This window comes from Aotus nancymaae, unplaced genomic scaffold (assembly GCF_030222135.1).
Source record: "Aotus nancymaae isolate 86718 unplaced genomic scaffold, 86718_ANA_hifiasm-v0.15.2.pri h1tg000079l, whole genome shotgun sequence".
NCBI lineage: Eukaryota > Metazoa > Chordata > Mammalia > Primates > Aotidae > Aotus > Aotus nancymaae.
Genome location: NW_026988494.1, coordinates 9,215,562 through 9,242,785, shown reverse-complemented (window position 1 = coordinate 9,242,785; position 27,224 = coordinate 9,215,562). Strand labels below are relative to the sequence as shown.

Here is a 27,224-nt window from a genome sequence, read left to right as displayed (position 1 = left end):
TTTAGAAATATGTTTTCAATCATTTTGATGAAAAGGGCGACGGCAGCCATGGTGTGTTCAGAGACCCAACGTGACACTGCCTGCAAGCTCTATTGTCTTTCGCTGATTAAACTGGGCTGGTTGAGAATTACATTTGTGCACCCACGGTTCCACTGTGGTGAACACAGGGAGTAAGAAGCGCTTATTCAGTTCCTAAGCAAGCCACAGCCAGCATGTCAGAAAGCAAGATTCAAGTCAGGTTCCCCTTGGCTTCCACGGGCTCTACTGGCTCAGACAGCTCCAGCGGGGACAGAGGCAGCAGGAAAGAGCTGCCTCAGTAAGGAAATTGAAGAGCAGAAGGAAAGAAAAAATAACCTGAAACTCAGATGGGCAAGACTGGGGGTGGGGAGTGAGAACGAGAGGTCATGTGGCAGCACCCAGAGCGGAGGAGAAAGCATTCTGATTTCAGTCCACACCACCCTAGACCGCAGCATTGAGCACCCCAGGGCTGGCGCTCATCTCAACCCCCTCATTTCTCAGTTGAGGAAACAACCCTGGAGAGGTTAAGTGACCTGCTTAGCATCATGCCATGTGTGTGTGGGAGAGAAGGGACACGAACCCATGTCCCCCAATAATCCACGCTGCCTCTCAAATATCATATTATTTTCTTTCCACTGTTTCCTTTTTGGGTTCTCTCTGTGGTTTGAAATGAGAGTGTTGAGCTTCAGGGACAGCAGGACCTGCTGAGTCTGTGGAAGGGTCTCAGTGCTTATTGATTGAGTGGAGGTCTCATCCTGTGCTTGCGAGCAAAGCTTTCAGAACCAGAGAGATCCACTCACTTTCCAGCTCAGCTTCGTATCAACTGGACAATCTTGGGAAATTCACTTGTCCTCTCTGGATCTCAGTTTCCTTTTCTGTAAAATGGGGACAATGAGAATTGTATCGACTTCTGAGGGCTATTTCAAGGAGTAAACAAAATAATCCACAGAAAGTCTCTGGCTCAATCCATGTTTCTATGCTATTAGCCTTTTCAGAAAAGAAGATGGAAGCCCTAAGAAGATTAAGTAGTTTTGTCCAGAGTAACTCATTCTTTAAGATGTGGCCAGAACTCAAAAATCAGTCCGTGGGTGCTGAGACAGTCAGTGCTCTTTTGTTCTCTTTTATTATCTCCTGGTCAAGATGGTTCATGTGTAAAGAGCCCGGCGAATGTCATTCACTTAAAATTCAGTAAGTGTGAATTATTTGAAAAATCTCCAGTAGCCCAAGTATATAAAAACTACCATCATCTAATGTCTACAGTAAAATATAACAAGCTCAGTGCTACAGTGAACCCTGTCAAGTCTGAAAAGACTTTAAATCAGTCTTACTGACCAAAGACACTGTTGAAAGCTGGAAGAAGGTATTTGTAATGAAGACACAGACTAAGAACTGAAGTAACTGGAAACATGGCATCAGAAGATCTGCCCCTTTGTGCTGTGTGGTCTAGACACACTGCTCTACCTCTCTGTGCCTGTTTCCTTGTTTGTGCAGTGAAGGGTTAGGACTTGGAAATCTCACCAGATTGAAAGTCACCAAATCAAACCTAGAATTCAACCTAGAAAGATTACAGGCCCAAATGATTGTGAAATGATTGAGAAGGATACCTTGACTCCAGGTTGAATTTAGAGAGAGAAATTTGCTGGCTGGCACAGGGAGTAGGAAAGGATCTCCTAGAAGTCACTACATCAGGAATCCCACAGCAACTACGGCCACTCCTGTTCGTTGACATGATGTCTACAATAGTAGAATATGCTGCTACAACCAAGTATTTTCTTTGCAACTGGCATATCCTTAATAATCTCCTCCCAGAGCTGTGCTCAGTAGCAGCTATTTCCGAAAGGAAATAAACATTTCTATTGTTCCTGTTGCAATATTGACTTCCAGTGCAGATACAATTTTTGACATTTAAAGGAAAGAGCGCCCCCTAGTGGACGTATAATCCAATCAGACAGCCAAGACCACCATTAGAAGCTGATGGGTAAGGTTCATGTTTGGGAGACCTGCCCCACAGTTCCCTTCCAGAAGTGATTTATGCCACCAAGAAAGTGCACATCAGGCTTAAGCGTCTACTAGGAAAATGTGCCCTATTATAAACAAAAAGAAGTTAGATTCATATTTTTGGGTTAGGATGAGAAGACAACATCGTGAGAAAAGGATTAAGGAAATCAGTAACAGACAAGGGAAGTGACACGAAAAGGAGGAGGCAGAGGACAGAGCAGAAATGTGTATTTCTTCTTGATATTTTTCTTCCTTCATTTTAGATAGAGGGAAATAGCTTATTCTACAATTATTCCCTCCAGAGACCCTGTTTTTAAGTGGAATACCTTGTAGTACATTAGGCAGGCAGCAACTCCATTCTTGACAATGAAACAAACCACTGCAACGCAACACCTGATCTGACAGAGAGCAGGTGGCTCTCACTCTTGTTCACGTGCTTGAGGCCTTTTGAAAGGGGGAAAAATGTGTCTGATGCCAAATGAGAGCTTAAATGAATGAATGCCACAGCAACTACGGCCACCACTGTTAGTCGATGTTATGTGAGTTGGGCAAGAGATGGGGAGGCATTGATGAATTACAGACATACAAATTCAGGTGCTTTCTGCAGCTTCGTTCTTAGTGGCATCTGTCTATGTCCACGGAAACCATCACTCCCATCCTGGTGCAGCACGGGGACCCACCATGACTTCAGGAGTGGATGCATAAAGAGTTTTCCATTTTAACAGTCATGTCTTTATAGTCATATATGTTAGAGAAACTAAAACTCACCTGTCAAACCTATGATTTTACGAATTCTGTTTTTAACATGAGGCTGAGTAGGTTTTTTTTAAGTGAGCGATTTTAAAGACAATATTAAATAAATAATAAAGTACATAGAAAGGAAGGAGAGGTGGCGGAAATTATGAGAGAGCACTGAATATCACTGAAGCTCAGAAAACACTTCAGGAAGTGAGAAGATGCTCTTCAAGGGTTATCTTTCTATCATCCTCTCCCCTTTCTAGAGACTGGTCCTTCTTGCATTCATTTTATCTATCGTGCTTCTCTAGTTTTCCCTGCTCCTATCTTCACTGAACACATGCCTGCTGCTCTGAATCAATGACAATGTCAATGGGCAGGACAGTCCTGTGGTCTCATTCAGTCGTGGTTCCAAATTCACGACCTAGCAAAGGAGGAGTCTCTAGATTGCCCCTAGCATCATATAATGAAGGAATGGCCTCCAAATCAGTCATTTTCTCAGGACCTTCCCACTCTCTCTACCAGCACCCCCACTCCTCACCCCAGCAGGAAGAGCAGTGCATAGTGACATGTGTTAAGGGCCCCAGCCATGGAAAAGATGGAATCCTGCTCCAAGGAGAGACAGTAGCTGCAATCTTGCAATCCTGAAGTCTCTTTTTCTCACATGTATTTCCCAAGAAGATACCTTGCCATCTACACCCTTGTTAGAGAAGAAAAGAGTTACACTAAGAAATCATCTGAGCCACAGTGAGAAAATCCTTTCTTCCCAGCCACCTCAGGTGAGTTTCCCAACAGGACCCTGCCCGTGTAGGCTTGGGCCTGTCCTCTGGGGCTCATTTTAATGGAGTAAAAAAGCATTCCTCAGTCAATGACATGACCTAGGAGTTCTTGTGTCATTTTACCTTCAAACTGCCATTGCAGGAATGCAACATTATACCTAATTTAGAGTATCAAGTAATAACTAAGAGACTAAGAGCCCCCTCCGTGCAGCTGCCCTTTCCACCATCCATGTTTGACAGGCCATCACTCTTCCACTCTGATGAGATTGGTGAGCCTCTGATGAGACTGGGTAATGATACAGAAAAGAGGTTTATTTGGCTCACAGTTCTGCAGGATGTACAGGAAGCATAGTGTCAGCATCTGCTTCTGGGGAGAGCCTCAGGACTCTTCCAATCATGGCAGAGGGGGAACCACCAGTCACATAGCAAGAGCAAGAGTGGGAGCAAGAGAGAGAGGAAGGAAGTGCCAGGCCTTTTTTTTAAACAACAGCTAGAGTGAGAACTCACTCATTACAATGAGGACAGGGCACCAAGTCATTCATGAGGGATCCACCTTCATGACCTCCCACTAAGCCCATCTCCAACACTGGATGTTACATTTCAACATGAGATTTGGAGGAAACAAAACATCCAATTCCTATCAGAGGGCCAATCAAATCCCAGAATACTGAAAAGAACAGCAACCACTGGTCCCCAGTGGGCATGAAGAGTAGCCGGAGTGCCAGTCCTACTTCCCCACAGAGACTCAAAACTGAAGACAGCTTAGCCCATTTTGGATGCTATCAACTAGTACTAATGATTTCATTCCTATCTACACCCAGAGTTTGGGGGTCATATATGCAATGACATACTAGCAAATGTTTTAGCCTTTGCTCATTCCTATGGCATAAATACTTTTATCATAGCTAATTTCAATCTACCAACATGATGTCAACTGACACAAAATTCCTGAAAATTTAACAAGTAGCTCTTGCAAGTTTAAGCCTGCTGCAGCATACTACTGCACATACCATTTACATGTATATTCTACAGAGTTCTTTAGCAGGACATGGTACTATGTTTTTGGGGATGCTAATGCTGGCATCTCTGACATATTCCTTCATCTTCACCTTCATCCTTACTTTTCCTTCTACTTTTCCTCAATTTTTAAAAACTCCTCACATCCTCTCTTTTTCTGTACTGGTTCTCATCTTGTATGCACATTCAGGCCATAGGGAAACTGAGATGATGCATTTCTATTATATTACATCACTCATTCCATGACAGCTGAAATTTGGGCAGAACTGAAAACAAGCAAGTTAGACATTAAAGATTCCACAGTTGCTACAGATTAAAGTTAGACATTAAAGATTCCACATTAGTGCCGTTCAACTATAATACATAATTGGGCACTAATAATTAGAGGTCTGAAGCTGAATAACACACAATCTTGCCTTCTAGGGCAGACGGATGAATGAGAAGATGCAAATATCTCCATGGCAGACATTAGCAATTGATTCCAGAATTCACATGCTGCTATTTTATCTTTCTCAATACACTGATCCCTACTGATTAATCATAGTTGGCATTGAAAACGGAATGTATTTGCCATCCTGGCCTATGTGTTTCAAAGCAATAAGTGCAGAAGAGAAAGGACAGGAAAGGTGTAAAAGGCATAAAGCTGCCAACGGAGGGTGATGTAGACAAACCTCAATGCTATTTATACCTAGTGCTGGCCCTGTGTGTAGAATTACCTCTAGGTGCGTGTCATCTCAGGGTTGCCATGAAACACTACTTTTTTGTCCCAAGGACTGTCCATGGCAAAAGCCATCAAGACGGTAAAGGCATGCCTGAGTCTGTGGCTGTGGGGACAATGGAAGGGTCTGAGCTAATTGCTCTGGAAGGCTTCTATTTGTGATTAAAAGGGATGATAAGAATGACTGAAGCCAAGCCAAGCTTTCAGAGACGGGTCCAAGAGTGGAGTTCCAGCCATGATTCACTTCTTCCAAAGGCAGGTGGCTGCTGCTCTGGGGGTGTGAGGAGAGCTTAAGAAGGAGACTCACACTGCCCCTGTATGTAATCTGGTTACTTTCCCCATTGTCAGGGGCCTGGGATATCCCTGAGATTTTATCTTCAAATGTGACTTGGGGCCTACAGTTGGAAACATAGATCACATAGATGAGTTCTTTTTAATGGAAGAAAAAGGAACTTTTTTTTTTTGAGATGGAGCCTCCCTCTTTTGTCCAGGCTGGAGTGCAGTGGCATGATCTCAGCTCACTACAACCTCTGCCTTCCAGGTTCAAGTGATTCTCCTGCCTCAGCCTCCTGAGTAGCCGGGATTACAGGCATGCACCACCACACCCAGCTAATTTTTTTGTATTTTTAGTGGAGATAGAGTTTCACCATGTTGGCCATGCTGGTCTCAAATTCCTGACCTCAAATGACCTGCCTGCCTCAGCCTCCCACAGTGCTGGGATTATAGGCATGAGCCACTGCGCCCAAACAGGAACTGATTTTTAATACATACTCTATCACAAGCACCCATCCCAACCCCAATACTAAGCCTCTGTGAGGGAGGATGGTGTCCTGGAGCAAATGGGCAATAACAGCAGGGTTACAGGCACTGCCTGTCCTGGGGCTGGTATCTTTGCTGTTATCCACTGAGTTCCTAGACTCTGAAAACTTCTTGTCTCAGACCTAATGTCTCTAGGACCTAATGACTTCCTGAGCCTCCTGACACCCATACCTCTGACCTAGAGTAACATAACTTTGCCACACCTTAGTTTAAATTTGTGTGGCTCTTTACAAAGCTTTGTATTCGTTTTAAAGAACCTTTTTAAAGGATCTCAGTGAGAAGAAGCCAGTGGAAGGGATCTTTGATGGTGCAATCCAGGCACCGTAGTCCCACTTGACGCTTTCCTCCATAGCACTGCCTTAACTACTTCTTTGCTAAAAGATTGATCTTGTTCACACACTGATGTGCACAAAGCAAAGCTCAACATGAAATGAACCAGCTGAAAATGCTGGGCCAAACAGGGTCCTGAGCCCTTAAGCCCTGGGGAGGACTACAGCAAAGTTCAGAGAATAACGTCACTTGCTCCTTTTCCTAGATTCTGATCAAAAGAGAACAGACCGATAGCCTCAATATTTTGCTGATAAAGTCATCACTCAGTCACAGCACCCCCAGGGAATAAGAGAGGCATAGGATCTAACCCTTGCTATTTTTATTTTTGGAGACACAAATGAGGCAGTCGGTTCTGGAGGAAGTCACGAAAGAAGCTCTGAATCAGATGGTATTTCACCCACCATCGGAGGCAGGATGACTTGTGCTATCCTCTCTCAAATCACAGAGCTCTCCACACTTGCTAAATGGGACACGAAATGGCCTTGTGCAGCTCTGGCACAGAAAAGGCAAGGACTGAGGTATCAGCCAGGCTGCAGGCAGAGGCCCTCCCTCCTTGGAGCCTCAGCTTTCTGAAAGGGAGGGTGGGAGTGTGGGAGGAGAGATAGAAATCCCATGTCTGCCACTGCCCAAAAGAACTAAGGTCTTGATGCCAGCAGGAAAGACAGTGAACATGAGATGTTTTCAACTCAAAGTTAGAACTAGAATCAGGTGTAGTAGGGGGTGCAGAAGACATCTCTTTTTTTTTTTTTTTTTTTTTTTTTTTTTTTTTTGATAGTCTCGCTCTGTTGCCCTGGCTGGAGTGGAGTGCAGTGGCACAGTCTTGGCTCACTGCAACCTCTGCCTCATGGGTTCAAGTGATTCTCCTGCCTCAGCCTCCCAAGTAGCTGGGACTGCAGGTGCCCACCACCACGCCAGGCTAGTTTTTGTATTTGTAGAGATGGGGTTTTGCCGTGTTGGCCAGATTGGTCTTGAACTCCTGACCTCAAGTGATCGAGAGGGTATCTCTTCTATGAACCAGAGTCACCAGTGTCAGCTCTCACTCCCAGTGCCCCCTGTGCTCCCTGGGATTCTCCCTTTCCTGGGAGATTCTGGGCAAATAATTTTTCAGTATTACCATATTAGAAACAAGGAGAATGGGTTTGACCTCTCAATTCCCTATATCCCAACAGCTATAAGCTCCTTTGCAGTGCTGGTTGTGTCTTATACCAGTGGTCCCCAACCTTTTTGGCACCAGGGACCAGTTTCAGGGAAGACAGTTTTTCCATGGACTTGTGGACAGGGGGATGTTTTTGGGATGATTCAAGCCCATTATATTTATTGTGCACTTTATTTCTATTATTATTACATTGTAATATATAATGAAATAATTATGCAACTCGCCATAACGTAGAGTCAGTGAGAACCCTGAGCTTGTTTTCCTGCAACTAGACGGTTCTGTCTGGGGGTGATGGGAGACAGTGATGGATCATCAGGGATGAGATTCTCATAAGGAGCTCGCAACCTAGATCCCTCGCATGCACAGTTCACAATAGGGTTCAAGCCCCTATGAGACTGTAATGCTGCTGATGATCTGACAGGAGGCGGAGCTCAGGCAGTAATGGGGAGCAGCCGAAAACACAGATGAAGCTTTCCTGGTTTGCCTGCCGTTCACCTCCTGCTGTGCTGCCTGGTGTTGGTTTGTTGCCTAGGGGTTGGGGACCCCTGTCTTATTACACTTTATTTCCCTGTGCATCCAATGCCGTACTTGGAACATACAACATACTTGAGCAAGACCTTTTGATGTGATCCGCTCCTACAGGATTCACTCCCAGCTAACACAGACCCTTCCTTCCTTTTAAAGATTCCCAAGGATTTTCATCATGAACCAGGTGTTTGTGACACTTAAAAATATTATAACAGCTATTTTGATTGGACACATTGCAGAGAGTGTGTTCGATGCTATTTTGGAAGAAGCCTATTTCATTACAGCAAAATTCTTATTTTAATTCTTGGATGGCCATTAAAATGGAACTCCCCTCCATGAGAAAAGGTTATCCTGCATCTTGCAAAGCCTCCGCAGAAACTCAGACCTTATTTCATCTAAAGGCGCCCCATCTGTTCTTCCAGCTTTTATGCCACTAAAAATTTCTACCTTATCAAACGCTGAAATGTATTTGTATAGCACACTTCCATTGGTGTTACTCTACTCCTTTGGGTATTTATGAGAAACAAATAAAGTTATGGGTGAATACTTGGTATTATAGGACATACAGGTTATATTTGGTTTATTTTTGTTTACCTGAATAATCTAAACTTATTTCCTTATAATGAACATTTATTTTGATTGAAGAAAAAAAATAATACAGGTCCTAACAAACCCCTCTCACCACTCCCACCCCAGCCTTCCAAAGACACCAGCACTTTGGCTGGTTGGATGTGTAAGGACCCTCCCTGGCCACAGAGAGGAAGGACATTGTCCCTTCCTTTGCTCTAGGCCTCCTGAGGGTCAGCTGTAACCCAGCAAACTTTCAACTTGGGGATTGAGGGCAAGGGTCCCTCAGGACATGGGTGTCATGAGAACTTCAGGACTGGAGTCTCTGGGAATGAGTCTCTGGGGATGGTCCTTTGGCTGAAAAGGCCAGCCATGTTTCCAATGATAGGACAGGATCCTTCGAGCATGATGAGAAATTTACTGTGCACCCTCACAGCTGTCATGGCTGACAGTAAGATGAGCCAGGCCAGGCAAGATTCTAGATTCTTCTACCATCTTTGTTATGAACATCCAAGGAGACTGGGCACAAACTGATACTTAATTTTTTATTCAAATCTTTTCATTGATAAAATGAGATAATAGATTGCTGTCTATGGAGTAGCCATTCTTTTATTCCTTTACTTTCTTAATAAACTTGCTTTCACTTTGGAAAAAAGTGAGATAACAACCCATTACCTTGTGGTTCCTTAAATGTCTGAGGAAATTAATGTCAGGATCTCAAGCTACTCTAAGAAGAAATGATGAATTATGATTAGAATTATGGATCCTCAAAGAGCCGTGAAGACACATTGTGTGAGCCTGTGAACTAACTGCCTATAGATAATAAGAACCGATGAGCAGTTCCTAGTTTTTACTGGGTGTCAGGCACTGCTCTCAGTGCTTCACATGCATTAGGACACTGTGTCCTCAAAACAATCCTCTCAGGTAGGTAATATTATTATCTCTATTCTATAGCAAGGAAACCAAAGCACAGAGACTTTACCCACGATGCCACCTAGAAAGTGAAAGCCTGGCCAGGGGTGTTGACTCACTCTTGTAATCCCAACACTTTGGGAGGCTGAGGTAAGAGGATTACTTGAGGCAAGGAGTTCAAGACCAGCAGGGGCAACATGGCAAGATCCTGTCTCAAAAAAAATAAAACAAACTCGGGTGTGGTAGCATGAGCCTGTATTCCCAGCTACTCAGGAGGCTGAGGCAGGAGGATCCCTTGGGGCCAGCTGCATTGAGCTATGATCACACCACTGCACTCCAGTCTGGGTGACAGTGAGACCCTGTCTCAAAATAAAATAAATAAGTGTATTAGTTCATTTTCACATTGCTATAAAGAAATACCTGAGACTGGGTAATTTATAAGGACAGGACGTTTAATTGGCTCATGATTCTGCAGGCTGTACAAGATGCATGGCAGCATCTGTTTCTGGGGAGGCCTCAGGAAACTTACAGTCATGGTGGAAGGCCAAGAGGGAGCTGGCACTTCACATGGCTGGAGCAGGAGGAAGAGAGCGCGTGGGGAGGTGCCACACACTTCGAATGACCAGATCTCACAATAACTCAGTCACTCATCATCACGAGAACAACGGGATGGTGCTAACCCATTCGTGAGAACTCCACCCCCATGATTCAATCAGCTCCCAGCAGGTGCCACCCACAACACTGGCGATTACAGTTCAGTATGAGATTTGGTGGGGACACAGATCCAAACCATATCAAAAAGAAAAGAAACCGAGATCCAGACAGTCAGCCCTGCTCCTCACCCCACTACAACACTGGCAGGTGGTTATGTGGAACATTCTCACAGGGTCACAGCGAAATATGTTCATGAGCTTGCATACATATAGGTATGTTCATATTAACATTGATCATTTTATCCTTTTTTAGTCTGGTTTCTCCTCTGCTACTGATCCTCCACAAGTATAGGGACTGAAATAGCAAGGACAGATCAGGGGAACTGACTGAAGAGGGACTTGTATTGCCCATGGGAGCTGTAGGCTGAAAAGAAGCTGAAGAATGTCCCAGACAGCAAGCAAGCAAGGCAGTGCTTAAGGTGGTGCTGGCTTAAAAGTAGTAACTCCCCCAACTAACAATCTGATGTGAATCCAGATAGTCTCTCTTTGGGCTCCCACCTGCCCATGATCTTGGAGACACAGAGCAAAATCATTTTCTGCAGCCAACTCTCTAACTACATCTGCCTGGAAGGAAACCAGTACCTCACCTCTTGCCCCAGATATCTGCATCTAGAGGTTCACACAACCTAAACCTAGTTAGAGTCCAGGCAAAAGCTTCAGCCTTTTCCTGTGATAGAACAGAAGGATGCAGAGACCAAACCGTAACGTGTGAAATAAGGACCTAGCAAATCACAGAATGGAGTCAAGCCAGAGAAGTTCAGTCATTTGCTTCAGATCACACAGCTAGTGCCTTATTCTTTTTTGTTTCCCGGAAGTCAAGCATAGGAGGTATCCAGTAAATATTTAATTAGTTATCTGCATGAGTTTCAGGAGGCTACTGGACCTCTCTGGTTTCAGTTCTATTGACCACAAAATATGGTAAATAATCCCTGCTCTATATGTTCCACAGAATTACTGTGAGATGAGGATCCAATAAGATTTATCCTCTGTCCCTCACCTTCCCTCCAAATATAATCGCTGGCAGGCAGGAAAAGCGACACATTGTCATTTCTCTTTTCCCCTCTCCTCTATCTTGTAAATCTTGAAGCAAAGCACTGTGATGTCTTAGCCAAGACCAGACACTGAAGGAGGAGAGGACACTGACTTGGACTTGGGTGGGAAACCTGAGAGGAAACAATTGCAAGACTTGATGGCGTTTTGCCTTTGGTGTCTTTTTATCAAAATTAACTAAATTTTGTTTCTACCATAAGGAGAAAAAGTGTATTGAGACACCCTGGAGTATACCTGGATCAGTCACTTCATTTTAGAGATGAGGACCTGAAGGAAAAGGAAACCTGCCCCAGATCGCACAACTGGTTCCCACCAAGTCTCCCGACTCCCGCTCCTCTCCTGAAACATTTGCCTTTACACGAAGCTTCCAAAAGGGAGGGTATCATTCTTGGCAAGACTCAAACCTTCTCTAAAGCAGTTGTTATCCATAGCCAAGGTATGCTTGGTCATATCTGGGCAGCTAACTCACTTCTGGACTCAGCTCCCCCCTCCCCACCAATCAACTGCACATCCTTGCATTTTTTTGTAAAAAAAAAAAAAAAAGAGTGTCATATTTATTATCGTATTTGTCCACAGCCTAAGCATGTCACAAGTGTAAAACTGCTACTGTATTCGCTACCCCCTCTAATTTGTTTTTTCTTATATTTTTGCAATCCCATTAATTGCTGTTGTTTGTTTGTCTTGCTTTGTTTCTACGTTTCAACTTTTATTTTAAATTCAGTGAGTACATGTTCAGATTTGTTGCCTCGGAGTATCGTGTGAGGCTGCAGTTTGGAGTATGGACCCCATCACCCTGGTAGTGAGCACAGTACCCATGAGGTAGTTTTGTAACCCACTCCCTGCTCCCTACACCCTCTGGTAGTCCTGTCTATTGTTCCAATAGTTATGTCCACGTATGCTCAGTGCTTAGCTCTTACCTTTAAGTGAGAACATGTGGTATTCGGTTTTCTGTTCTTGCGTTAATTTGCTTAGGATGATGGCCACCAGCTGCATCCATGTTGCTGCAAAGGACATGATTTCTTTAAAGGGGATGGTCTAGGGTTCTGAGGCGCATCCTCCTTACAAATCCAGCCTCCTTGACTCTGGAGCCTCCCTTGACTCTTGTGACAAGTCTGGTTGGACAAGTCTAAATGCTCTTTTTGAAGTCTGTGATACTTCAGTCTTCCCTTTTCACAGACAGTGGCCTCTCTGACCACTCTTCCCCTGAGGTTGCTCCTCCCTGCCAGCCTGGATATGGGCAGAGAATCCCATGACCTTAGCAGTAATCCTGAGGCAGAAGACCCTTTTACTTTAGCTCAAGCCCTACTCTCTCTTCTTTGCTCTAAACTATATTTCTACATTCATACCCCTTCACCAGCCCCTCCTCAAACCCAACAGTGCAGATGAGTGGGGGCCTCCCCACCCTGACAGTCCTTCCTTGCCTGCGCATCTCAACCCTGCCTGACCTAGAAACCTTCCACTCACCATCGCTCGTTCCTCTACCCTAACCCCCAGCACCAAGTTCTTCCTGTAGGTCCTATACTTGCCATGCTTCTCAGTGCAACACATTCTCTCTATTCTTATGCTGCCACAATCTCTTCTCTGGCAGCACAGCCATAATCTCCCAACATCCAGATATCTTCCCCCTTAACTCATTCTGCATCCTACTCTCAGAGTTGTCTTCCTAAAGCCTGGATATGATCTTGCATTCTATGGCTCAGTAACCATCGATGGTGTCATGTTAGTTATCAAAGTCATTCCAAATTCCTGAGCCTGGCATTGCAGATTCTTACATGTCCTCAACCCATTCTTGTAAGTTTCCAGAACACTCCCCATGTGCCATGCCAGGCACTGTGCCAGGCGCTTTTGCATTATGACATGTGTGCTAAGCACTGCAACTTTGAAGTCATCAGTGGAAATGGTGACAGATATGGGTGTGCTCTAATATTTTCAACCTCAGCAAAATGAACTCAGGGATGTGATTTTTTTTAAGTTCTGTGTTTAAAAGAAACATTCAATGATGAGGAAACATCCACTTATTAGAGAAATTATTAATAATCAACATTTTTGAGCACTTACAGTGTACCAGTCAGTGGATTAAGCATTTACATGCATTGGCTTATTTAAATGTCACAAGAAACTCTGAGTCATTATTATGGCTCATTTACAAAAGACAAAACTGAAGATTGATGAGGTTAAGTGACTTGCCTGCTATCAGAGACCAGGAAGCAGTGAAGCTCACCAGGAACCCAGGTGTGTCTGATTTCCAGGTGTGTCTCGCATTTCACCTTTCTACTCTGCTGCCTTGGTAACAACCGCCTGCAGGAGGTGTCAGGAAGTGCATCCCTACCTCTCCCTCCCCCGACCCCGCCCAGCTTATGACTTCATGCTCCTGGCTGGACAACAGCGTGGGATCTAGAAAGCACATACCTTAAGTATAATGTGAGAGATTCTTATTTAAAATTCCACATTTGGGCTGGGCATGGTGGCTCACACCTGTAATCCTAGCACTTTGGGAGGCCAAGGTGGGTGGATCACCTGAGTTCAGGAGTTCAAAGCCAGCCCAACTAATATGGTGAAACCCCATCTCTACTAAAAAATACAAAAATTAGCCAGGCATGGTGGCACATGCCTATAATCCCAGCTGCTTGGGAGGCCGAGGCAGGAGAACTGCTTGAACCCGAGAAGCAGAGGTTGCAGTGAGCTGAGATTGCGTCACTGCACTCCAACCTGAGCAACAGAGATTCCATCTCAAAAATAAATAAATAAAATAAAATTCCAAATTTTAAGTGGGGGAAATGAGGAGATATTGATCAATAGATACAAACTTTCAGTTATAAGATGAATACATTCTGGAGATCTAAGGTACAGCATGGTGACTACAGTTAATAATAATGCATTGTATGCTTGAAATTTGCTAAGAGAGTAGATCTTAAGTGTTCTCACTGCAAAAAAATTTTAAAGGGTAACTGAGATTAATTAATTAACTTGATTATAGTAATAATTCCACTATATATATATATCTCAAATCACTACACTGTACATGTTAGATACATACCGTTTTTATTTGTCAATCATACCTCAATAAAGCTAGAAAAAAAATCCAAATTTTCTTTTGATAGTATTAATGGAATAATGGAAGGCATTACAATTCTCATGACAAGACAATGTCAGTGTCCAGCGTTTTGATGTATTTATATTGGCTGGGATTCAAATCTCATCTGAAGTAATGGTAATTGCCTCTGTTGGAATGTCCCATCCCAGATCATGAAGCACTTTCCCACACCCTCTCCCTGAATTCTCACCAAGACCCTGAAAGGTGCTACTAGCCTCATCATTAAAAATAAATAAACTTATTAAAAATAAATAAACTGAGGTCATAAAGTTAAAGAGACTTGCCAAAGGTCACATCACTTGTAACTGGTCAATTTTTAAACCGCTCCATGTTGCCTCTTAACAACACCACTTCTTCTTGGATACAAGTTATTCTCAGACAGATCTCATTTTACAGAGCTTTTCACAGTATGGGTAACAGTTACTGGACTAGAACCACATAAAATGGTCACTGCACAGGATCATTCATCACAGAGGATTCGCTGAATCCCAAAGTCTTCCCAGGATATAAAATAGCTCTGCGGAGGCACTTCGGCCTGAAAAGATTTGCTGTAATGTGATTTCACCTGAATGTTTAGCCATGGCTGCAAATTCCGCTTCAAAGAAAGGGCCTCTCTTTACAAGTGACTGTTGTGGCTGTTTCTCTGCAGCTGGCATTCCACAGCAAACCAGGGATTAGAGGAGTTTCTCTTTGGACTTAGAGATAAAAAAAGCAGGCTAGGGATCCACACAGTCTACACTCCCTTCCCCAGCTGGTGATGCCTCTTCTAATTCTGATTCAATGTGCCCACCTGGTTGCCATTACACAGGGCCAGACTCACAGCATGAGAGGACAGACCAGACTTCCCCAAAACTAAAACCACCCTGCGGCTGCTGCCGTCTTCATTTGATGAGGACAAACCACAGACCCCATCAGGAAAGCTAGGGAGGGGATGGAGAAGGAGGCTAGCAGAGCCTCTGATCATACTCTGGGTGCCCTTGGGCCACTTACACACACCCTGTCCATCAAAACTGCTCACCCCAAGAAAATGATGAATGACAAGTAGCCGGTGGTCAGGCCCTGCAACAGCAAAATGATTCCAGGTGCAAAAGAGTAATGTCTATGCATGCAGGGTCAGCTCACAGCACTCACAGGGTGAGGCACAGGATGGAGGTGTGAAGGGTTCCCCACCAACACACACACACACACACACACACACACACACACACACACACACTCCCTCTCCTGATGTCATGGTTACCAAGGCAATGCAACATGAGTCATCATATCTCAAGGTGGATTAGCAGAGCAAGAAAAGGCTTTTGTTTGTTTGTTCAGAGCTCTTCCCCTTCTTTCCTCTTAATAGCTCTGTCTGATGTTGATAATAGCCAAGTAACTTTCATACCCTCAGAAATCCTAAAATTTGTGTGTTTAGATCATTTAATCTTAGAAAGCAATCAGCTTTTTCTTCATATTAGGTTGGGGTGGGAATCCAGGGCTTAGTGATAATGTTGCAATTGGCAGAAATCTGAAATGATTTCTAGAACCATGAGGGTAGTGACTTAGCAGTCATATTCCCTCTGTGCTGAGGCCCACCCCTGGGAGGCGCCTGGCCTTCTCGGAGGAGCCAGCCCTCCTAGGCCCACTCCCCTATCATCTGAGCAAGCAGCCACAGACTAGGCCCTGGGGAACAGCGTGCTTGCAGACTTTCTATTTTGAGCTCTGCAAGTGTTTCACAGCTCATTGGTTGTGCGTGCCAAACAGGAAGGTCCTCCCGGAAGGGCCACATACTGGAGGACTTCACCAAGAACAGAAATAAATCAGCAGAGAAAAAAAGATGACCCTTCACAGGGACAAAGCACAATATCACAAAATAAGGCCATTCCGCTGTCCTGAGATTAGATCAAACACTCTTCTCGGAGATGCTGCCTGGCTCTCTCATGGATGCCTTGAGGGGCATCCCATAACTAATTTTGAGATGGGCCTTTTTCAACTGGAAAAGCCAGGCAGTGATTACGGAATCTGTCTTATATCAGAAGCCTTATACGCAGAAGGCAGGACCACAGGTTCAAATCACTTCCTAGTAATTAATTAGTAGGCAAAAACAAGCGCTTTGAGCTCAGTGAAGGAAGAAAGATGGTTTCTTGGTTGCCAGTAAAACCAACTTAGGCCTCTCTCCTCCTTAGCTCAAGGTGCCCCTGGTTCTTCACCTCTGTTTCATTAAGGAAGCCTGAGTTATGTTTTGTTAAAGTAGAATTACTTGACCTGGTAAGGTTCAGCTGAAGGCAACTGTTATTCATTGTTTGCACAAAAGAAGCATAAACAATTCCATGTCAACTCACCTGTCCCCACCCACAATGCAAACGGCAGCTGACAAGACTTTTCACCGTAGACTGTTATGAAAAGGCTAACATGGACCAGGAAAAGGACTTCTTGAGCAGCGTGACTCCTGGTATGGAATCTGTGGTCACCAGAGCTGTTAAAAAAAAAAAAAAAAAAAAAAGTGTTGGGGAGAGGAGTGGGCTTTGTTTCAAAGAAAATTTTTAAAACAGTATTTACTTTCATAATCTTTTCTCTTTAACTTCCAAAGAGGCCAGCAAATATTCCACTGGGTCCATGTGGAGCTGGGCTATGTCCCGGGGTGCATGGCCATTCCTTTCCTGTTGCCTTCATCTCAATAAGTAGAGAAGGCAAAAGTTTGCTCACATCAATGACCATGATGTCTGTGGCTGTTTCTCCGCAGCTGGCATTCCAGAGCAAACCAGGGATTAGAGGAGTTTCTCTTTGGACTTAGAAGTCTACACCCTCTTTCCCTCGCTTCTTGCCACAGTCTCATGCAATCCAGGCCAGCATGGTGGGCTTGTAATGTTTCCCATTGGCTTTCCTGTCTCATTCTCAGGGAGAGGGGGTTGCAGACATAATGGACATTGGCGAAGACTCTGCACGCCCCCTGGACTGTTCTGTGGAGTTAGACTCAAGGCATGCTAACAGGCCTGGCTTTCACTCACAGGGAGGTCACAGAATTTAGAAGATTTTTGAAGCAGATTTTCAGAAATCATGCTTTCCTCCTCATTTTAGATGAGAAAAATGAGCCCCTCAAGAGGTGACATGACTTGTTGAAGATCACATGACATCCTAGGTGGCAGAGGCTAGAAGTTGAGCTTCCTGCTTTCAAACCCAGAGTGATTAGCACTAGAACTCAGTGGAGGCTAAAGAAAGAGGGAAGGCTCCCTCACATCCCCTCCTGACACATTTGTCGTCTTTTGTACCTAATTATTATTATTAACAAAAACAGCAGCAGCGACAAAGATATTTCTGGGGATAGGAAAGCAATCCTTTAAAACCACCAAACCTTGAGCATAAATTATTTGCCTTCTCTGTCAACTCCATGAATGGAGGCCTTCCATGGTGAAAAAGCCCAGTGTTTGAGGGTAGAGGTGGGTCCCATTAGGAGTTGAAAGAGAAAGGGCAAAGAACCATGAAGACAAATCTCAATGACATCATAGCTGGCACCCAATTTTGAGTGAAGAGAGTCATGGAAACCTTCCAGAACTCATGGCTGGATTGCATTCTCAGATCCAGCTACTCATCAGCAAGGAGATTTAGTGATCAGTCTCCTTCACCTCCAGTCAGCTCATATGACCTTGACTAATTCCCCAGAAGTGTGAGCTGCAAAGTCTCTGGTTGCTGAAACGCTCACACCCCCATGGAAAGAGACTGGATGACCTCAGCCTTTTGAAATTACCTGCTGCAGCTCTTGGCTCAATTCTGTTTCATTTGCACTGCCTCCAGTGTCCTGACATTTCCCATTCACAGTTGCTCTCATCGGCCTCATTTCCTACTACTTCGAAAAGGTCTTTATGACCGCCTCCGAATCAAAGATAAAAACGCCAAATTATACTTATCCTGACATGGAGGAACTCTCGATGAATCTGAGCTCAGTCACCTGAAGGTTTGAATAGGTGGGTTTTAATTGTTATTCTCACATTCAGTTTTCAGCAGAGGAATCATTTTGCTTTGTGGAATCATTTGAAACTGTTTTCCTCTGCACAGATCCACAAAGTTACAAAAATATGTCTTTCTCATCCCTTCCTACCTATGTCAGAATCACAACCTGGTGCTTCTAGTTTCAATGATCTAGAACATCAGTTTTTTAGATCCATATTTCCTTGGCTGCTAAACTTCTGAACTCACTGGCAATGTCCTAGACATTGGTATAACAGGAATAGTTCTAACAGGGAGGTTCCCTGGTTGGGTAACTTGCTCCTGGTTGCTGTAGGAGTGACTTCTTTCCCCTGCCTTTCTCCTTAGCCTTTCAGCTCCAAATCTCTAAGTATAAGTCTTGGAATTTGTACCTGGCACAGATATACTTAGCTTTGCCCAAGGGCCCAAGCCTAATGGGTTCTTCCCACCCTCATTGACTTCTTTCACTTTTGTGGATTCCTCTAACTGTTGTTCTCTTCTATATCTTAATGTGCCCTTCTTCTGCTGAAACTGCCTTCAGGCTGCTCCTGGAATTATCTATTTATTCCTTTTTCAATTCTGTTCATAGGCAGGCTGCTAAGTGATTCCTCCACATACCAAAGCTTGGCCGGGAGATCCTTTGTAAATGCCACCCTCCCAAAACCAAGGCTGAAGAATAGGATGTTCAAACATCCCCCAGGGGATTGCAGGAACAGAGGAACCTCCAGTGTATGGCAGAGCCTACAGGGAAGGTTGGATGAAGTTCTGTTAGTCCCTAAAGGAAGGCAAGTCGTGGCACTGGGTGCTAGGTTGAGAAATAATTGTACTGTCACTCTCTTGGTGTTTACATGCTTGCTAATAAGCTGGCATTATAGGCTCCACTTTCCATGCAGCTCCTGCTTCTAGAAGGTCCTCCAGCAGCCAAAGTTATCTGCAGCTTGCAATCCAGAAAGAATGCCCCAACACTGATCTCAGGCCACACAAATGTGCCTTTGCATGTATTATCCATGATTTTTTAAAGATAACATAAATCTGACTTTTGAGCAACTGGAAGATAGTGGAGCATATAGCAAAATAATCAAGTGTTAGAGTCAGGCTCAACTGGGCTCAAACTCTGACTCAGACACTTACCAAATATGTGTGTGACCTTGGACAAATGAATTTTCTAAAAATCCCAATTTCCTCATCAATGAAATGTGAATTCAAATAGGAAGATATTTAAAGAGTTGGGTGGATTAAAGATTAATATTTAATTTAAAAAAACCACACAAACAGAATTAGCACCTAAAAAGCACTTATTGTATGCCAGGCTGTACTTTGGTTCTGTCCTTCCGTTAACCCTAAGGAGTCAGCGCAATTGTAACCTCCATTCTACAGATGAGGAAACAGACACACAGAGATTAAGGAATTGGTCCAACATCCAGCAACATCCTGAGACCCTGGCAAACTCGAGGGACTTGGCGGAGGCTGCTGTGCTCCATGCTTTAGGCCCTCTCATCCCTGAGGGGCAATGGGACCCTTGAGGGCCTTGGTCTTCATGTGTCTCTAATACTCTATTTACCCCACTTCACCGGGGTGACCAGCTACCCAAGGAGCTTAAAGATCCGCACCTATGGGGTTGTACCAGAGTCCTGAGTTGGGCCCAGATCCAAGAGGGTGTCCCACCAAGTAGGTCATGGCTGGTGGATGACAGAATATCCTTTCATGGGATTGTGTGAGGCACTAGAATGGTGCTGACACCATGATTTTAAGATAGCTCAAATTTCTGTATAGACATGAGGCCCTGTAAAAATATTTTCCCAGGTCCACATACCCTAGGGCACCCCCCACTCAAGGTCCCCCTACCAAGAAACCGCAGTCTGGGACTGGAACTGTGCTCTCCATGTGCAGAACAGTCTCCCAGCAAGCACATGAATGCAGTGCAGTTATTGTTAGATTTTAAATGCCTTGAGGAGTTTGAGCTAAAAGAAATCCCATAGTAAAGCAAGTTTGTAATACAAAATGTGACTTGGCCTCTGTTTTTAAGTCTCAATTCCAGTTTTGCCAAAGGAAGCCCATTTGTAAGTGGTGAGGGATGAGAGCCGCTGGTTGAGGCTGACTGCTTTGCAGCCCATCTGGCTTTGCAGAGAGCAGAAAGGCAGATGTTCTACAATAAAGAATGTGGCTGGTCTTTTCCCTGGGTGGGAACTTCTAAACCGTTGGAATGTTCTGAGTGATAGGAGGGTCTTTGGTACTCATGGCAGACCCCTGAGACCATGCCTGAGTTCATGCTGATGAGGTGAGGTGACTATGCTTTTGACAGTTTCAGGATGGGGGCTAACCAACCATATGCTTAGAGGGTTTGGGGGAGTGGGGAAGGCTGTAGATGAGATCAATCATGTGGCCTATATTTCAATCATCTGTGGGTGACCTGGAAACCCCAGGGCTTGTGGCTGGGGTCTGAAGGGTTGGGAGTTTTTTGGGTGACTGGGCTCTCAACCAGGAAAGTTTGCACCAACTCTGGTAGGTGGCATCAGAATTGCAGTGTAGCAGGCAATAGAAAGCCCTGCCCTGTGAAGCTGTGCCCCAGCAGGGAAGGGGTGAAAAGGGCAATGGAACAGCCTGCCTTCATGTTGTGTGTTTCAGGACCCTCTATCTCCGTCTGTACCTTCCCAAGCTTTGTCCTTTATCCTCCACCTAACACCTCTCCCCTGCCACAGCTGAGAGGCCATGTCTGAACACACACTGTGCTCTTAAAAACCTTCAAGTGTCTTCCTTACTTATAATCCTGTTATTAACTGCTGACATATAGAGAAGAGAAATTAGGAAGATTAACTTGATCACCATGATATATTCCTATACCTGCATTTAGACTGTCTTCTAAGGACCTCAAATAGTTGACACATGTGTCCTCAAGAAATTTGAAGCAGAATGAAGTCTTTTTCTCATGAGGTTGGATCAGGTATGACTCTGTCTACTTGACCTTTTTGGTCATTAGAGGCACAGCACGAAGTAGAAATAGCATCAAAGTGGAGATAAACAACCTGAGTCTCGGTCATCTCAGGGTCTGTGTTCCCCCAGAAGGATGGGGCAGCCAGGGCGGGGCCAGGCTGGTTGTCAGTCCCTATCTAATTGCCCAGGGTGCAAAACAGACCTTCAAGCCCAGTGGAGAAATGAATAGAGTGTGAAGTTGGAATTGGAGGAGAAACCAATCAAACAGGCTGAAGGAAGACTCCAATATGATGGGCACACCACCAGGGCCCCCACTTGGTGCCCAGGGCAGCACATGATGTCAGATCTTACCACTCTGGGCTTCTTGCACATGGCCCAGCAGTGTTCTTATTGTCTGGGAGGGCAGGGACAGGGTGGAGAGGGGCTTTAGCACATCCTACTTGGAGAGCCTGTGGCTGACCAAGTTTCACAAGAAGGGCCTCATGCTGCACTCTGCAGCTCACAAGTCATCTTTGTCAATTACAGGACCATGTGAGGTGCTAACAACCTGACACCCCAAACTTACCTGTTTCTTTAAATTTTTAATTTTTTCTTTAGAGATGAGGTCTCACTCTGACACCCAGGACAGAGTGCAGTGGTGTGATCATGGCACACTGCAGCCTCAACCTCCTGGGCTCAAGCGATCATCCCACTTCAGCCTCCCAAGTAGCTGGGACCACAGGCACACACCACCATGCCAAGCTAGTTTTTTTATTTTTCACAGAGATGAGGTTTCACTATGTCACCCAAGCTGGTCTCAAACTCCTGACCTCAAGTGATCCTCCAGCCTCTGCCTTCCAAAATGCTGGGATTAGAGGCATGAGCCACTGCACCTGGCCTCAAACTTACCAATTGACTTTAATCAGCTGAAGGCATTTGGATGTCTCTGCAATGTAGGAGAGCATACAGAAGTACATCTAAGGAACCAAGCCACAGGATGCCTCTTGCTCTGCATGGAGAAGGAGAGAAGTGATAAAGAAGGGAAACTTAGTATCTCCTTCATGTACCTCCTTCCTCCATCAACATCCTCCTTTCTTGTCTACTTGCTGGTATAGCTTACTATTATAACTATTCTTTTCTGCACACAGTTTTCCAATATACACACATCAGAGGGCTGCAGTCTTTGAATGCTCCACTCTGTACCTGCATTTCCCAACACGTATGGAGCCAGTCAATGTTCAATGAATCATGTTTTGCTTTACTCCTATCAATTTAAGATTCACAATGGCCAAATCTCATTAAAATGTCACCACAGCCCCAAATTTAAGCCAAATGGACACAATCCCAAAGCTCTTATGCTACAAATCTAAGCCTTTTGTGGGAGCAAACATGTATGTCAGCAGAAATTAAGGGAAAGGGAGAGGTGGATGGCAGCTGCTGGAGAGCACATGAACGTCATTTTCAAGTGCCCAGGATTGCCATTGGCCCTATCGATCGGATAATGACAAGGAGAGCTGGTTCGATTCCAAAAAGAGAAACCCTGCAGAGGAGGCAAAAGGAGTACTTAATTTTTATGAACCTGTTGGCTGGAACTCCATATTAATATTTCACGATGTCAGTCTTGTCTTCTTTTTTATTTTATACTCAAATGAAGAGCAATGCCTAGCTCCTGAGTGTAATCTCAGTAGGACTGTGTGGTGTCTCTATGTAATGCCCCACGCCCCAGACCACTGTAGTTAATGACCACACATACAGCCATTGTGGAACAGTCTTCTGGTTTTGTTAAACAGTTACAAGTTGAATTTGGGGAATATGTAATCATTTCAAGACTTTTAAAAAAAATCATCCTACTGCTAAGTAGCAGCCCTCTCTTTTTGAGGAAATAACATGTGGTGGGGGTCTAACTCAGGGGCCATAAATAAATCTGGACAATAACCCTACATAAAGCAATCTTGTTCTTTCCCCCTCTAAGCTTCCACACCACCTCCAGTTTCTCTGTTGAACTTATGATTTGGTTGCTAGGTCAGCCAGAAGGTGAATGGTTTCTTGAGTGGGTGAGATAGAGTGGTTGCAAAATGTGTATCTTGCTTCAACTCAGCAAATGGTGCCCCAGCTGTCAAGGGCACACAGCATATTGGAGGCTGTGATTCAAGAAGGAGCATAAGGTGAATTGTATTGTCAAGTACAGTAGTAAACGGCTGAAGCTGCCCAGCAGCTCCTTCCCCAACCCGTTTTCTTCTTAAAATGAATCTATTCCATTGGCAGGCACTAGACTGAGGTGTCCTCATAAAATCATGGAGTATTAACGAGGCATTTGGACCATCCCTTACTCTTTAGAGATGAGGGATTTGATGACGTCCAGAGTATGAACTGCAGTGCTTTTTGTTTGTTTGTTTTGTTTTGGGGAGAGGAGGGACAAAGTGAAGAGGATCCTAGTCTGGACAATGAAATAGTGCTAACAGTTTCCAAGAAAATGGCTAACTGAATCATGAATGCACAATAAAAACAGTTTTTATAGGGCAGGAGGGGAAAAGATTTCAACCTGACAGTCCTCACCTCTGAAGAAATGCATGACATGGAAATAACTTGGACCAGTTCCTCAACAATGCCAATGATCTTACTTTCGTCATAAAGCAATGTGTCCAGGTTAAGGACAGTGTCTGATGGCTTCCATTCTACCTAAAAACTTGTAGTCTTAGTTTATCTTGAATCATTAATTCATGCAATCATTAATTCATTCAATGAACATATTATAATGATTACCTATTGTGTGATAGGTTCTGGGGGGAAAATGGCAAGTAAAACATTCTATCTACCTTCAGAATCTTCCAGACAGGCAAACAATTTTTTTTTAATATGAAAGACTCAAACAAATTTATTACAGCAAGGCAGTTTTACCTTTAAGGCACTCTGTGACTTCCACATATAGCCCAGTTTCTACTTCCACATTTGGTAAAAGCTGGCAGCCATCGAGTCACATAAAATTATTATAAATGGTAGACATTTATTTTCAGACATTAAATGATGGGAAGTAGTAGTAAAGATTTGTCATGTAGCATTTTATGTGTGCAAAGTGCCTTACAGTCATATTTTACGGTGTTCTACGTAATAGTCATGTGTGAGATGGGCTGGAACAGGCTCTATTTTAGAGTGAGGAAGTGACAGCAGTCCCATGTATATCAGTGTCCTCTTTAAATACTATTTGTCTTGGGCTTTTAATAAAGATCATTACTTTTTTAAAGTTTCTTGGAATTTGCATTCTGCATGTTTATGTTTGGTTCATCCAGTCTTTTTATAATGGCTCAGAGTCCAAACTCAAATTCTGAATAGTGCAGGTCACATCTGAGTGCAACTGCCAAGATGAGCCATGGCAGACATGACCCAACCCTTTTAGCCTCCGTCATGATCAATAGCTGTTTCCACAGTTCTACTGGAATTCCATTTCCTCACTTATCCTCCAAGGTCAGAGAAAGCATCGCTCTGGTTTCCACCCACAATTCCTTCCAAGAAAGTGATCTTTGTGGTGGCCCTTTTTTGCCTTTCTCCACCCACCCTTTCTGTCCAAGTTTCTTGGGAATTGTAGCCATAATGGAGCCACCATAGACCAGGTTCAGCAAAGAATGATCAGCACTCTTTCTTCTGACAACCTGCAGCTGGAGTGGAATTTGGGAGAGGCAGGAGTGAAAATCTTGTAAAACCTCACTTTTTTGTTTCCTCTTTCCATTCTTTCAAGGGAGTATCCTGGATTACTGTAGTCACCCTGGGAGTAAATTTGTGGTCCAGAAGGACTAGCCCCTGCCTATGAGAAGCACCGTCTCATAGGGTATCCAGAAAGGCCAATGGGCGATTGCCAATCAAAGCTTCTGGTGCTATGACAGTGCTAGGGTCTATGGAGCAGAAGGGATATAGACCCCTGCCTCAGGTCTGGGGGTTCAATAAGGGCTTCCCAGAGGAAGCAGCCTCAGGACTTTGGAGTTAGATTGGAAATGCCAGTGCTTCTTTTGCTTGGGAGGGACTTTGAGTCTAGGAGCCAAGGAAGGCCAAGAGGGTGGCCCAGGGGAGAGTAGAATGGAGAGTAGGCTGCTTGACATTGTCTTTAAGTTCTAGACAAGAAAGGGAGGGAGGGAGGGAGGGAAGAAGGCTTCCTTCTGCCTTGCAATGACCCAAGCATAAGTTTCCCTTCGAAGACCATTCTAGTTAATGACCACTCAGCATATTTAGTGACAAAGGGGTGCGTTTAGTTCACCCCTGCATCATCTACATCATGACTCTTGACATATGACAAGCAGCTAGGCAGGGCTCAGACCCAGCCAAAATACCTTCTCTCACAAAGCCTAAAAGGACTGCATGAGCTCCTTTTAAAATCACTGCTGACAAATCCCATAACTAGTCTCAGCACTGAAAGGTGAATGAACTCAGGAACAGGAGTCAGGAAACAGCTTTTTATTTAATGTAATGTGTGGTCTTAGCCACTCATTTGACTGACTTGGGCCTTATTGCCTCATTTAACTTATAGGATTAATAATACCTGCCCTACTTACTCAACAAGTTTCTTGGGAGGATAAGATCACATAATAAATATGAAAAGTTCAAGGTATATAAAAATAAAGCCCATGACTGTGTCCCATATTGTTTTGATGTGTGTCTGGGCTTCTGCTTTGGAGTTGGGTATTCCTCTCATCCACCACTGAATGTCTGGGTTGTCCTGTCTTTTACCCTCAACTGTCAGACATTGACACCCCTGCCCCCATTCACCATCCCACATAGCTTGGTCAACAGCTGCTTGCTAGTCATATGGCCATGGCTGAGTCATTCTAAGCACTGACTCATGTCATCACTTAGCATCTTCAAAATATTGATATAGCCCCTTCACTTTAAAACCTATAAACCCATATTCTGCAAGTCTATTCTGGGTCCAACATCAGTGGAGTGTTCCCCCTACAGTGGCTCAAAGAGGAAGCCGTCATCTCTGAACCCCATAGTCCTGGGTTAGCCCACTGTGACTAACAGCAGCCTCCCACCTGGAGCATGTCTTCCTTATTCCTGAAGATAATCTTCTGGTGTACCTACCACAATGACTTGAGGCTGCTTCAGCAAGAATGATGGAAGCATTACCCCACTTCCAATACACTCTCTTATCTGTCCTTGGGGAGGGTTATGCCAACTGGCTCATTAACATAATCAATATGGTTTTGACTGTGCTCTGACGAGCTAGGCTAACTGCCTAGCTCATGGCAAGTGCTCAGCAGGTGCTTGTCAAATAAACAATTAGATCTCGCCATGGGCTGACTTATGTCCTCCCAAAATTCATATGTTGAAGTCCTACCCTCTAGTACCTCAGAATATAATGGTATTTGGAGATAAGCTCTTTGTATTAGTCCATTCTCACACTGCTACAAAGAACTACCTGAGACTGGGTAACTTATGGAGCAAAGAGATTTAATTGACTCACAGTTCAGCAGGCTGCACAGAAAGCATGACTAGGGAGGCCTCAGGAAATGTACAGTCACGGTGGAATGAGAAGGGAAAGCAGGCACATCTACCCATGACAGAGCAGGAGAAAGAAAAAAGAGAGAGAGAAGTGGAAAGGCGCTATGCACTTTCAAACAACCATAGCTCATGAGAATTCTATCACAAGATAGCACTAGGGGGATGATGCTAAACCACTGGAAACCACCCCCATGATCCAATCACCTCCCACCAGGCCCCACCTCCAACACTGGGAATTACAATTCGACATGATATTTGGGTGATGACACATAACCAAACCATATCGGTCTTTGAAGAGTTAAGTTAAAATAAGCTCTTTAGAGTGGGCCCTAATCCAATATGACTGGTGTTCTTTTAAGAAGAGGAGATTTGGTCACAGACATGTGTACATGCAGAATAAAGGCCTTTTGAGGACACACTGAGAAGGTGGCCATCTGCAAGACAAGGA

The 27,224-nt window shown here is 44.2% G+C and overlaps 1 long non-coding RNA gene across 1 annotated transcript; it reads right to left on the bottom strand.

The window, feature by feature from the left end:
* On the bottom strand, positions 1–26,833 carry LOC105728427 (uncharacterized). Its single transcript, XR_001110016.2, has 4 exons — positions 26,739–26,833; positions 4,548–4,813; positions 3,293–3,451; positions 1–893 (listed from the first exon to the last, which is right to left on the bottom strand). It is a non-coding gene; the product is annotated as an uncharacterized LOC105728427 (long non-coding RNA).
* Positions 26,834–27,224: the final 391 nt, after the last annotated feature.